This window comes from Euprymna scolopes, chromosome 5 (genome assembly GCF_053919585.1).
Source record: "Euprymna scolopes isolate OS-2025 chromosome 5, ASM5391958v1, whole genome shotgun sequence".
In the NCBI taxonomy this organism is placed as follows: Eukaryota; Metazoa; Mollusca; class Cephalopoda; order Sepiida; family Sepiolidae; genus Euprymna; species Euprymna scolopes.
This window is the reverse complement of record NC_136486.1, coordinates 147,100,274-147,114,705: the sequence shown is the minus strand read 5'-3', so window position 1 is coordinate 147,114,705 and position 14,432 is coordinate 147,100,274.

The following is a 14,432-nucleotide window of genomic DNA, read 5'->3' as shown; positions in this document are numbered from 1 at the left end:
ATTTGGCTATTTCTGATGCTGACGAGATTACCTCAGGTCCATTGATTATAGTTGGAATAGAGCACACACCTGTTCACGATTCTGTTTGCTATTTGCCAAAACTGATGGGACCCTAGCCGCTGCTCAGCTACTTTGGACTTGAAGGACTGAAGATACAAGTCTCTCGCATTCTTTATTATTTTTTTACCATGGTTGCTGGCGGACCTGAAGGCGGCTTTAGTCTCAGTACATCTATTACGTTGGAAGCAATGGAAAAGGTGATTTCTGTGTGCAATGGCAGCGGCACATTCTGGAGAGAACCACCGCTGGCTGTTAGGTTTTGCTGGAACTTTTTCGAGGGTATGAAACGGTTTATACCTACAATAAACCATTTCGTCAAGTCTTATATTATAGAGGATACATCCTTTTTTAAACACGAAACGCAGAGATAGATCTGATATAAATGTGCAGAAGCTATCCCAGTCAGCCATGGAGTATCGATATACTGTATGATGGAGAGGTACGTCTGAGGACCTATTACATTTCGTTTTTATTTTAACTGATACAGCAGAGTGGTCTGAAGATCCCAGTAGAGACAGAACGCAAGATGAACATAGCTCAGGGCAAGTTGTGATAAAAAGGGCTAGCATACTGGCCGTCAGTGTCGGAGACACAGATGGGTTCATGAATAATATTGAAGTCTCCACAGACGTGAATGTGTGTATGAAAAGATCGGCTGTACAACTCATGCTCTCTACTGGTCCAATATCTGACAACAGAACCATTACCAGCACCCTCAAAATCCAAATCCTGCCGATTCAACACTTGAGGGCACAGATCAACTAAGTTTCCAGCCACGGTTACGGTTATTTGTGTGGTTTCAAGTGAGGGTCACATCATGCAACCTCACATCTCTGAAGTCGCCTTGAAAATCAACACAAAAGAGTGTATGTGGATGTGCTGAAGAGTGTGGTGATCCTCTGGTGCAATCAGGTGGCCGCTGGCAGACCCTCGGTGTGGGGTGCTCCCAGTTTCGGACCCGTGTCGAGGCGATGATTGAGGCTGAAGGCGGCTACATTAAATAGATATCAGCTCTACCACATAATCAAGTGCACTGAATTGATCTTTTCAATAAAAGTTGTAAAATAAAGTCGTAGTGTTGGTTTCTTAAGGGCAACAAATTTATCGTTCACCCTGTAGAATTCTTCTAATGCTATTCTTACTTACAATCATTCCAGCGCCCTCAAAATCAGTTTTACTTTCAGAACGAGTACTCAAGGTTTTTTCCACGTTTCTGCTGATCCACTTGAAGTATCTGCATTTATTTTTCTCCATCTTCCATTTCTTGAAAGGTGTGCTCTACCGTCTCTGTACTTCCCATATTTAAAAAATATTAAACGCAGGACTAAATTATCCAAATCGAGGGCTTTACCATTTTCGTTCGGATCAACGAATCAAGTTTGACGTTCGTAGATCGAACAAAACAAGTAAAGCTCTTGTTTTTGATGATTTGTTCCAGTGTTTAATTTGTTTTTAGTTTGTCTTTTTTTTTTCACACATTCCATTTTATGATATGGTGTTTATTTTATCTTCAAAGCACACACACATTATGGATACGGTGATGAGTGTGCTGTTGTTGTTGTTGTTGTTGTTGTTGTTGTTGATGATGATGATGATGATGATGATGATGATGATGATGATGATGATGATGATGATTTTTTTTTCCTCCCTTGTTACTTCTCCATTTCCCTTGGTTATTTTCTTTCTTTCCAATGTAAACACGAACAAGATATTGCAGAGAAAAGATAATATTTTATCTGCGCTGCGTATAGCGAATAATTGACAATCAAGGCAGGATGATCGACAAAATGAACTCACTACCCACCGCGGTGCGCACAATAACCGACCCAGGTTCGCCACGGCAATGCTTTTTACAAAGCAAAGACGCAACCGTCGATGACCCGAAGAGGATTGAAGTTATATCCTTGGTATTATGTTATCATATCACCTCGTTTACTATGATTCAACAACAGTGCCGGGTCAGATAAGCACCGATTTCAGAGAAAAGCCTTTTCAAAGAGGTAACCTTACGCTGAAAATCATGAAAAGAAATTTTACAAATGAACACGTTTATTTAAATAAGATGTGCCTGTGTAAATTACACGGCGTATGAAATTATAACACTTATTAATGAAAAACTGAATTATTTTATGTTATAATCTTCTTTAATTATAATTATATTAACTCACTAAACCTGTGTAAATTACACGGCATTTTAACTTATAACGCAATTTAACAATGTTCTGGTTAATTTATGTTATCTTTATAGTAGATTGATATTAACTAATAAGACCTGCGTAAATTACACGATATTTCACATTATAATACCGTTCAAAAAAGGACTGGGTTAGTGCTTTTATCTTTTTAATTAGATTAATATTATGTAACTTACATAGTATATGGAATTATAAAGCTATTAAATAATGACTTGGCTATTTTATTTTATCTTATATTTTAATAAGATTAATCTTAACTAATTGTACCTGCGTAAATTACAGACTATTTGAAATTCTTAAACAATTTAACAACAACTAATCTATTCTTTTTTTAGTTAGTTTTATCTTAACTAACTTGACTTGTGTAAATTACATGGTAGTTGTACTTAATACCCTATTAAATAGAGATTGGGTTATTTAAAGTTATCTTCTTTTTTAATTAGATTAATCTAAACTGATATGCGTAAATCATACGGTATTTGATATTATAATAATGCTATGTACAGACTAGGCTATTCTACCTTACCTTTTATTTTGATTAGATCAACCTTAACTGACCGTAATTATACGATATTTAGGATAACACTATTAATCAAAGACGTCTATTTTAGGCTGTCGTATTGTTTAATTGTATTAGTATTAACTAATTTAACTTTTGTAAATTATACAATATTTGAAATGATAATACTATTAAATAAAGACACAGCTATATGATATTATCTTCTATTTTAAGTAGGTTAATCTTAACTAACTGGGCATGTATAAATGACACAGTATTTTAAATGACAAGACTAATGAAGTATAGACAATTTTATTTTTCTACTTTTTTAATTAGATTTATCTTAATGATTGAACCTGTGTAAATGGCATAATATTTGAAATCATAACACAATTATTCAAATATTGATCTATTATTTTCCTACTTACTTGCCTCCTAACGAGGGCATAGTTCGATACAAAGTCGGAGTTTTAATGTGAGGAATTGGAATTTTTTTAATTATCTAATTTTTAATTATTTAATTTAAAATGAGTTCTTCACTGACAAAACACAGAATCAGAACAGATGGCATATTCTGATTTCCAGCCAATAAGCATGCTATATTCGTTTTAATTAAATTAATGTTAACAAATTAGATATGTGTAAAGTACACTATTTAACAAAGACTGGTCTATTTTATTTCTTTTTAATTAGATTAATATTAAACTATATCTGCGTAAATTACACGGTGTTTAACAAAGATTAACATTTTATGTTATCTTCTTTTGTACTTAGATCAATTTTACTGAATTTGCGTGAACTACATGACAATTGTGATTATAACTATATTAATAAAAGACTGGACTTTCATATCATCGTTTTATTAATTGGGTTAGTATTACTTAACTTGACATATGTAACTAACAGAATATTGAAAATTATTACACTATTCATTAAATATTGGGCTATTTTTGTTATTATGTATAAATTACACATTATTTGAAATTATTTCAAGCTAATGTTTCATTTTAAAATGCATAAAATGTTTGATTTTGAATTTTAGATGAGGACTGATTATCATGATTGAGTATTATCTACATTCTTCGGACTACTGTTCTCATATTGACAACAGTAAACAGATTTCAAATAATACGAATTATTAATCCTCATCCCCAAAATAAGAAAGATAATATCAAATTGATATGGACCTGAATTAATACGAAAATGGAAAAATCTCGAAAAACTCTAAAAACTAGAATGAATAACCATCTCACATTTCTATGCAGATGATGTGATCTTAAGTTAGTGCCACTAGCCATAACGTTGGAACTACATCAGTTCTAAGAGAACACAAAAGATTCGCAAGATTAGTAAGACATGAACTCGTCCGAGATAAGAATCTACAACAGCCGGTAGAAGAAACATAAATTACAGACCAAAATCACAAATGATTTTGCCCTTTTTTTGGAAAGTATACTGCTGACTGGTGACAAAACCTGCATTGAATAATACCTATTATATCTATTATATAAGAAAGGTATTTAAGAGGGTCAAGTCTCATCAAAAAAGGAAATTGGAAATGTGAAAGCTAAGGAGATAAGACTCCATATCCACTAGTCACCAATTTTAAGATGAGAGCAGTAGTCTGAAGAATACAACCGGAAGTGTGTTTCAAGCCACGTCTTTGTCTTCGTATAAAGCGTGGCAAAAAAATGAAGAGCGAACAAACATACTAGCGTATTAATATTAGAACGGTACACATATCCAACTGAGATCATAATATCACTTTAAATTGTAATAATAAATTAATTATATTTATGTTAATGAAAAGCATTCGCTTAACGTCTGTTTATATATATATATATGTGTGTGTGTGTGTGTGTGTGTGTGTGTGTGTGTGTGTGTGCATACAAACATATATATATATATATATATATATATATATATATGTGCATGTATACATGCATATATATAAGGAAAAATCGACAGTACAAAAATATATACTAATGCATATAAATTTAATCATTCATTGAAAAATAGAATTACATCATTAGGAATAAAGGATATATATGTTCGTTATAAGTATTTCGAAGCATAGTGATTTTCATCATTGTATGTAAGCTCCACCTGATATGTTGAGCTTTTTATTATCCCGATGTCTCCATTTAAAGAATATACAAAGGTATAGTTGGAACGAAGTTCGTTTTTTATAAGTTTAGAAAACCCACCTTCATCAAAATGTTATTTGAGTAAAATCCTTCTATTAGCAGTTGTTTTCTTTCTTGTTTTTATCTACTTTATCTACAGTCTCATATCTGTTCTCCTCTAAATTTTGGTCCTGGATATGACCGTAAACTATATCCGATGGTGAGGGCCCCAGCTTGCGGGCTTTGGGGGGTGTAGAGCCACCCTTTAATTGCCATTGCTCCCAGGTCCACTCCGACCCGGAGTGGTAGTACCTGTTAGGGTCCCAACTATGGGTTAAATAGAAACCAACTTGCAAAAAACAAATATATTTTATTTAAAAAAATTTCTTTAAAATCACCGGATTCGGCATTAACTAACCTGGAAAGGGTTGGCATGCCGTAAAACAAAAACAACCAACCACCCAACCTTTAAATTTTAGTTGTAGCTTAAAACCCCCGTTTATCTGAAAAATTAAATAACGAATAGAAAATAACCACTGTTTATAGATCTCGAAAAATCTATCGATCGAAAAATATTTTTTAAAAAATGAATCAACTGCTCTAATTCGAAAAAAAATGATTTTTCATTTCTTTTGAATAACTGGTTGGTTTTCTATAGAGAGGAAATAGTCTTCCCTTTTATAAGTGTCAAAAGATCTTTTGTAAATTGTTTCGTAGATTTTGCTAAGCTCTTTATTGAACATGTATTTATCTTTAATTCATCTTAAATTTAAACTACAAGCAAATGAAATCGTTTTAAAAACAAAATTTGAGCAAATCGAAATCATTTTAAGAGGGATTTTTTTTTTTAATTCAAGAATGTTCTAAGCCCTTTGGATTGTATTAGTATGCTTTTCAGATCCATTAAACCAATGTATTAATCTTTATAAACGGCTACTTCAGTCAATCTTCTTTAATAATGTATATCTATATGTATTTACTCATTTATATTATAACTTTGGTGCCATCTGCTAGAATTGAAACAAAAACATATAGCTCTCCAGCATTATTCGTTAACATTTGAGCTAATTTCATATGCAGATCAAAACATTACAAATTAACATAGATAAACGTATAAATGTATAGTTGCGCATGTGTAAAAGTAACGCGTTTAGTCGACTAACGCCTAACAAGTTATTTTTTTTTCAATTTGGATCCCTTAGCAACTATTTTTTCCAGTTAAAAGCCATATAGAATTTGCTCCATACGTCTGAATCCCCTACGTATCAAGTTTTACGTCTGTAGACTAAAAACTCATAGAGCAGTTTGATAGAAACCGTTTCGCACACAACGAGACAAACAAGATCACTTTATATATATATATATATATATATATATATATATATATATATATATATATATATATATATATATATATGATGGACTCTCCGTCGATTTTCGACGTATGAGACTCCGACAATTGACCTGAAGGTCTAGAACTCAGCGTGTCGAAATTCACTTAGACGTATGTGGCACTTTAGTCCTGCTAGAGACTTGCAATGCCGACCGCAGTGGTGACAGACATATAAATGCGAGAATTTAGCTCCACGCTGCTCAGTATTATTTTTTGACTTGACTCTCGCTTCTTTTAGTTTTTCGATGCAAAACGCCGAGAACTCCTTGATTTTTCTGTCACACACATATATATATGCGTGTGTAGATAGATAGATAGATAGATAGATAGATAGATAGATAGATAGATAGATTTATGAAATTTTAATATTATGTGTTAGTGGAGTTATATAAAGAAACTACTAGAATACCCTTCCACAACGGTTATACAGCTAGATAAAAAAAAGAAAAGTTAATTCAAAGAAAGGAACAGTTTTGCACCACTTTTATAATGTCATGTTACGAATATTAAAATCAAGATATATAAAACAATATCACAGTTATAGAGGCCCTCTTTAGGGAATTAAAAATAAGCAATCAACTTCAGCATGATGCAATATTTCGACATCGTTTAATATGGTCTGACTTTTTTCTGTTTATACTCGCCTAATCGGTATTACTTATCGTGCAAACTCCGGGTAGTCTGTGGGTTGAATATTGGCATACGAAGCCAGGAATGACTTTGTGACTGGTTTCGAATCTTTTGACTGGCAGTAATTATCATTTTGCACACTGATGATAACGTAAGTTCGAAACACGTGCGTCTTTAGGTTTTAAATAATTATTAATATTTATTTCAAAATATTATCATTATATATGATGGATCGACTCTCCCGTCGATTTCGGCATATCAGCTTCTGTCACAACAACCAAGTTGCTCGGAAATCCACACAAATGATTTGTTTATAGTGGTGAAGTATTTCTGTAGAACCAACCGCAAATTTTAGTATTACTGCTAACCTTTGTCGGTGCAGATGACTGCTACAGGACAGAGTATACAGTAGACAGTAGTTTTTACATCAGATTTTTCTTCTCCTAGATGCATGTCTTAATGAAGACTGGGGGTGCATCTCTCCCAATGATTAATTCGCCCCCAGATACCAATGTGGAAATTTCCACGACTCGGCGCGAATCGTTATATATATATATATATATATATATATATATATATATATATATATATATATATATATATATATATATGATGTAATATACTGTTTTGTTTTTAAATCCCCGAAACAGTGTTTCATGGTAAACAACTGATGATCCCTTGAAAAATAAATTATTGGTATTATAGTAAATTCGAGAGCGAGTTGATGCAGCGGTTGCAGGTGATTAAATGACTTACTGACTAGATGGTTTTCTAACGAATGATAAAAAATATTTTTCTGTATAGTTTTAAAGGTTAAAAACTTCAAAGACTATATATTGAGTATTTGAATATGTATGGCTAGGTTCCCTTCCTCTTATTTAGATACTTTTCTGGTACCAAAGGTACTAAAGTTTTTTTTTTTCTGATAAAATACAAAAATAATTATCAAATAACTTTTAAATATGGTCACTAAAACTAGATTGCAAGCTAGGTTTGGGCTGTCCTCAGAACTAGTGAGTTCCCCTAGGGCTTACCACCCAAGGAGGTCGAAGATGTCTCGACAGGGTTAAGCCGTTGTCATTAGTAATATAGAAGTAGGAACTTCTTCTTTCGAAGTGGCAAATGGGACTTGTTCGGCCGATAATAATTTTAAGGTTGCTCCTTGTGGAGCTTCCTTATGTAAAACTTGTAATATTCTTATAACATCGAAAGAATATGTCAAATGTGACTAATAAAATTTATTCTGTTATAAATCATTCTAAAGAAGATTTGTCATGTAGGTCCCAAAATTTGGTCTACCTGTTGTCCTATAAAAACTGTAATTTACAATACGTAGGGGAAACTATAATGCCTCTAAATAAACGCATGAATTTGCATGTTGTTAAACATTTTAAAGAAACCTGTAATCAGTCGTCTTTTTCTATACAAATAATTGAAAAGTTTGAAAGTAATGGGTATAATAGTCTAGGTAATGTAGATAACGATATCCTAAGGATGCGTCAGGATAAGGAAGACGATATAATTTAAAAAAATGCGAGTAATTTACCCATATGGGTTGAATATTAAAGTTTTAAAAAAATAACTTACAAGATTCTGAAATTATAGGTAGATTATATCCAGCTTTGCCTCGCTACGGTATTAGAGAGAGAACTCATGTTAATAGAAATAATAGAACATCAGTTATTTCAAGCGAGGATTTTTTTAGTAAAATTAAAGATATTATTATTAATCAAATTTTTGAGTCGTTCAATTATATAAGAAAATTGCTAAATCAAACAAAAAAAGAAAGTTTTGAAGGAAATAGCATCTAAAATATTATTACAACCGGATACGATATATAAGAAGGACTATTTTATTCAATGGTATGACTATATTCTTGATATAATCGACACTGAATTATATAAGCCACCAGTGAACGATATAAAAAAGAAACCTAAAGATGTGTGTGTAGTTTTGTATGAAAATAAAGGTTTTGATGATGTAAATTTACCTAAAATATTTAATAAACAAAAAACTATACAATTACTACCAAATGAGTTACAGACAAAAGATCAAAAACCAATAGTTACATATAAACTAGGGTCAACAATACGCAATAAAATTTTCAATTATAAGAAAACGGTAGAACATATAAATATAAAAGATAATAATATAAATATTCCAGAATGTGAGTGTAATTCCTCTCCTTTCTGTAATAATGAGATAAAACATGTAATTACAGGAGATTTAAAGATAGTAAATAATCCTAAATTAAGAAAACTACTTAGTAAGGGTCCAAATTATAGAGAACCTAAATGCCTAAATTACACTAAATGCGTTAAAGAAGTAACCAAAGCACTAGAAGGTTTTATTATGTCTATGATAAATAAATATAAATTTGCACAGTCTACTTTTGATGCATGGAAAAATAGTATACTTGAATGCGTAAATGAAAAGGTTAAACATAAAACAATTTAAACACTCTAGAAAAACCAATCCTCTTTTAAAAAATTCAGAAATACGGGAGGAACTTAAAATACTTCAAGAAAAGTTTGTAATAGTTCCGATTGATAAAGCGGCAAACAATATAGCTTTTATATGTAAAATATATTATATACAACGTTTATTGATAGAAGTAGGACTTATAGGAAACGTTTCGGATATTTATAAAGTAAGTAATAGTAATTTAGATAGCATTATTTTTAATAATAGTATTATTAGTAAAAAAGTAGGATTAAAGTTAGAAGACAAACACAAAAATTTTCCATGTATGTATTGGATACCTAAAATGCATAAAAATCCAGTTGGTGCTAGATTTATTGTAGGTTCTAAGACGGGCATCACTAAACCTTTAAGTAAAGCCATATCTAAAATATTTAAATTAATTATAAATCAAATAAATAATTTTCACCTGAAAAGTAAATTCTATAGTAATATAAATCTATTTTGGGTAGTAAATAACTCTCAACCAGTGAAAGAAAAATTAGATAAAATAAATTCCAGAATAAAAGCAAAATCTATAGCTACTTATGATTTTAGTACGCTATATACTAAAATTCCGCACGAAAAACTTATAAAAGAATTAAATGATACTGTAGATTTAGCTTTTCAAGGTGGAAAAGGTAAATATATAGACTTTTGAAACTCTAAAGCTTTCTGGTGTAAAAATAAAAATATCAAAACTAGTGTTTCTAAAGGTATTTTAAAAATACTTGTAAGTCATCTTATTAAACAATGCTATTTTCAAATAGGAAATAAAATATTACTCCAAATGATAGGTATCCCAATGGCATTGGATCCTGCACCATTTGGGGCAAATTTGTATTTACATAGACTCGAGTATATATATATATATATATATATATGTCATCACTATTAAAAACAGATATATCTAAAACATATAACTTTCATGGATGTAGGAGATTTATAGATGACCTTATATGTATAAACGATAATGATGAATTCGAAAAAAATAAACATCTTATATATCCAAACGAATTAAAATTGAATTGTGAACATAGAGGACAACAGGCTACATTTCTGGATTTAGATATAAAAATTAAGGATGAGATTTTTCTTTATAAAATATTTGATAAAAGAAACGCTTTCCCCTTTAAAATAGTACGTATGCCCCATAAAGATAGCACCTGCCCTGTTTTTATGTTTTATGGAACCATTATGTCAGAGTTTTTGAGAATAGCTCGCGTTACTTTAAAACTAACAGATTTTATACCACCAGTTTCTAGTTTAGTAATAAGGATGATAAAACAAGGTGGGGATAAAAATAAAATATTTAAACAGTTAAATAAAGCATTTGTTCGTTATCCTGATGCTTTTGAATCGTTTAAGATAAACCAGACTATATTAATAAAGGAAATCCAAAACTATATTAGCAATGTATAAAATGTATTTATAATTACATGTAATAAATTTATATTATAAAAAAAAATAAATAAATAAAAAAAATTGTATATATGTAAAAATATTTGTAACCTTTATATATCTAATTTTAAATAAGAATGTAAATATACTAAATACTAATCATAGTGGGGGTGGTAAGTAGTTAAATGGATTAATCCTAATCTTATAAATACAAGACTGGTAAATTAAAAAATGTATACATTTTAAATGTGGAAATTGATGAATCGCACAGGTAAGAAATTCATTTTTATAGTATGAAAAGGTTAGTAATTGCAATTAAGAATAGGAAATTGGATCAAATGTTTGTAACATGTCTTCTTCCTAAGATTAAGGGTGGTGGTGTTTGATCAACACTGCTGGGGAGCCATGATGTAATATACTGTTTTGTTTTTAAATCCCCGAAACAGTGTTTCATGGTAAACAACTGATGATCCCTTGAAAAATAAATTATTGGTATTATAGTAAATTCGAGAGCGAGTTGATGCAGTGATTGCAGGTGATTAAATGACTTACTGACTAGATGGTTTTCTAACGAATGATAAAAAATATTTTTTTTTATAGTTTTAAAGGTTAAAAACTTCAAAGACTATATATGTGTGTGTGTGTGTGTGTGTGTGTGTGTGTGTGTGTGTGTGTGTGTGTGTGTGCTATTAAAACTTATGTTTAAAATTTTTATTCTAATTTTGACCAAAATTTATGACATGTTTTACTTTAGAAAAGTATCTCCCTTTAGAAAGAATCGGAATTCGAAGAATCTTGCTGAACTGGAATCTTATGACTATGGATCACGTTCAATGCAACTTTGAAATATTTAAATTTTCAAATGGAACGTCATGTACATATTATGTGCCTTAAAAACTTTGTAATTCTCTAAAGGAACTGTCTAGTACCTATTAAAATTTCATAAAAATTAAAGTTATCTGAATTTTCAAAGTGCTTTCATCATTCTATGCCTCTTCTATGTAACCAAATTAGATTAAATATAATAAACATTATATACCTTTACGTCTTGCAGCTTTGTGCCAACATTAATATCGCTTATTTAGTATTGAATTATTACACACACGCACACGCACATGCACACATACACACACACACACACAAACATACACACACACATGCACACATGTATATATAATTTTCAGAATGTAAGAGATTATATAATAATTTCCACAGCCAAACAACTTGGGCAGCCTTTTTTCTCGTATACCTGTCTCGTTGAACAGCAGGGATAATTCCTGTTTTTGTTTTTTTGTGGGGTTTTTTAATCCATTTTTCCTTTTGGCGGGACAATGTTCGAACGTTCTGTTTGAGTATAAAAAGAAATTTGTCATGTGCTACATTTACCAACACCTTACATCACATGACAACCCCAAAACGAATTTAGGACCATATTAATTAAAAACGCCGCCATTTTAACATTGTGATCTGCGCCTCCCAAACATTGAAGCCCTACTCGTACGCATGAACAAACCGACTATCAATCAGGCTCAATGTGAGAGGGGAATTCACCAAACGCGATTTTTTAATTTATGACTCGCATGAAGACGACTCATGGAAGGCGAAAACGTCGCAAGTATGGCAAATTCCTTTATACACTCGAACAGAACGTTCGAACATTGACCCGCCAAAAGGAAAAATGGATAAAAAAAACAGGAATTATCCCTGCTGTTCAACGATACATGCGTGTATATATATATATATATATATATATATATATATATATATATATATATATATATATATATATATATATATATATATATAACATATGCGCATACTTTACTTCATATACAAAGCCAGTACTATTAGAAACAAAACATCTGTGTGGATTTCGGACAACGTAGTTGTGTGAAGTTCATCCGTAGAAACTTTAATAATAACTTAAAACAGAAGTAATGTATAAAAGTGCAAGTGAGTATACAGAATTAATGTATAAACGCGTACAAATTAAATGCATACGCATGCATAAACAAACGTGGCGACCAGTGAAAACAATACGCAATTTCGCGCACGCGCAAAATAGAATACACGTGCATGAAAACAAATAAGGCGACCAACAAAAACAATACGGAAAGATTGGATAATAAAGGTCTTAACAGTATTGCCCTTAGAAATCTATTATATAAGTAGTAGTAAATTTTATCGTTATTTCCATGGCAGGTGCTCGTCTGAACTCCAATCTCTGGTCCCCCCCTCGCCAATCTTTCACGAAAAACACCCGTCTAGCCGAATCCACTGTGAAAAATTTCCCCCACTCTTTATCTGTGCCTAAATCAAAACGTGGATTCCATGAACAAAGCTTCTTTCTTAGAACTGCACGCCTGTGGAACTCTGTTCCGTCTGCCTGCTTCCCACCGGACTACAACTTGGATGTCTTCAAGTTCAATGTTAACAAATTCCTAATGAACCGCCCCCTTAAGTAAACACCTCATCAAATATCCACACTAACGTAATGTACTTGCAATAACCCTTATCCCTGAGTGGCTTCTGGGCCTTGATAAGTGGTGATCACTGTGTAAAAAAAAAATTGGAAAAAAAATCGAAAAGAAAAAATACAAGGAGAGAGTGTGCATTGTAAAGATCCACCCTAGTTTCTGTGTGTTAACAGCCTTAAAAATATCAAGAAAAAATAATTAACTGATTAAGTAATATTTAACTATGATACCTTTTCACGGCAAATTTTTAAAAAAAATGAAAACTCCCCACACCCACATGTTTTGAAGTATTTCTGCATATTTAAAAAATGACCCCACCCCACCCTATTTTATCTTTCTGCTCCCACCCTTGTCTCCAAACTTGAAAGAATTGCTAAAAATGTCATGGCTCGCTACGTCGCTAAGAGATGGGGTCTAACTTTAAGTTAAATTTTATAGGAAAGTTATCCCTCACGCTAAAGTGTAAATTTTAATTATTTCATAAAAAAATTCTTTATTTATTTATCCTTGAAAGCCGTTGAAACGCATTTGCAAAAAAAACAGTAAATTTTTATTTCTTTTAAGGTGATAAACTACGCTGGGTTGGGTCGTGAAAAAAGCCAAATAGTTTGGTTTTTTTTACATATTTAAATTGATCAAGTAGGTTTTTTTTACATTAGAAAAACATATTTTTTTAAACAATCCCAACTTGCAATGAAAAATACAAATAAAACAACCGTAAATAAATAATTTTGAACACGAAAAAATGTAGTTTTTTTAATCAAGTTTTAGTTTTAATCCCGCACAACTTAGGTAAAGAAAATATTTTTAAAAAATAAGGTGCACCTGAGCAATCGGTACCCCCTTACAATTTTTCATTCTCCTCTTTTTTCAACTATTTCTGTGGATTATTGAACACTAGGCTATAAGATAATGAAAAAAAAATCAATATTTAAAAATTTGGAATGGAGTTCAGTTTCACAAACAACGTTCTAGTAAATCGATCCGTCAGTTTCAGCCCGCCATTATTATTAATATGTTTTCTTCTTCTTTTCTGCGACTTTTCACTTTAAGAAAAGTTCGGTCTGCTCCCCTCTCCGTCATTATCTTTTATTTAGTCTACTCTTAAAAAGTAAGATGAAAAATGTTCAAAATAAAAAGTGATTTTTAGATTATATTGTCTTTTATTGTCTTGAAAAAATATTGTTTAAG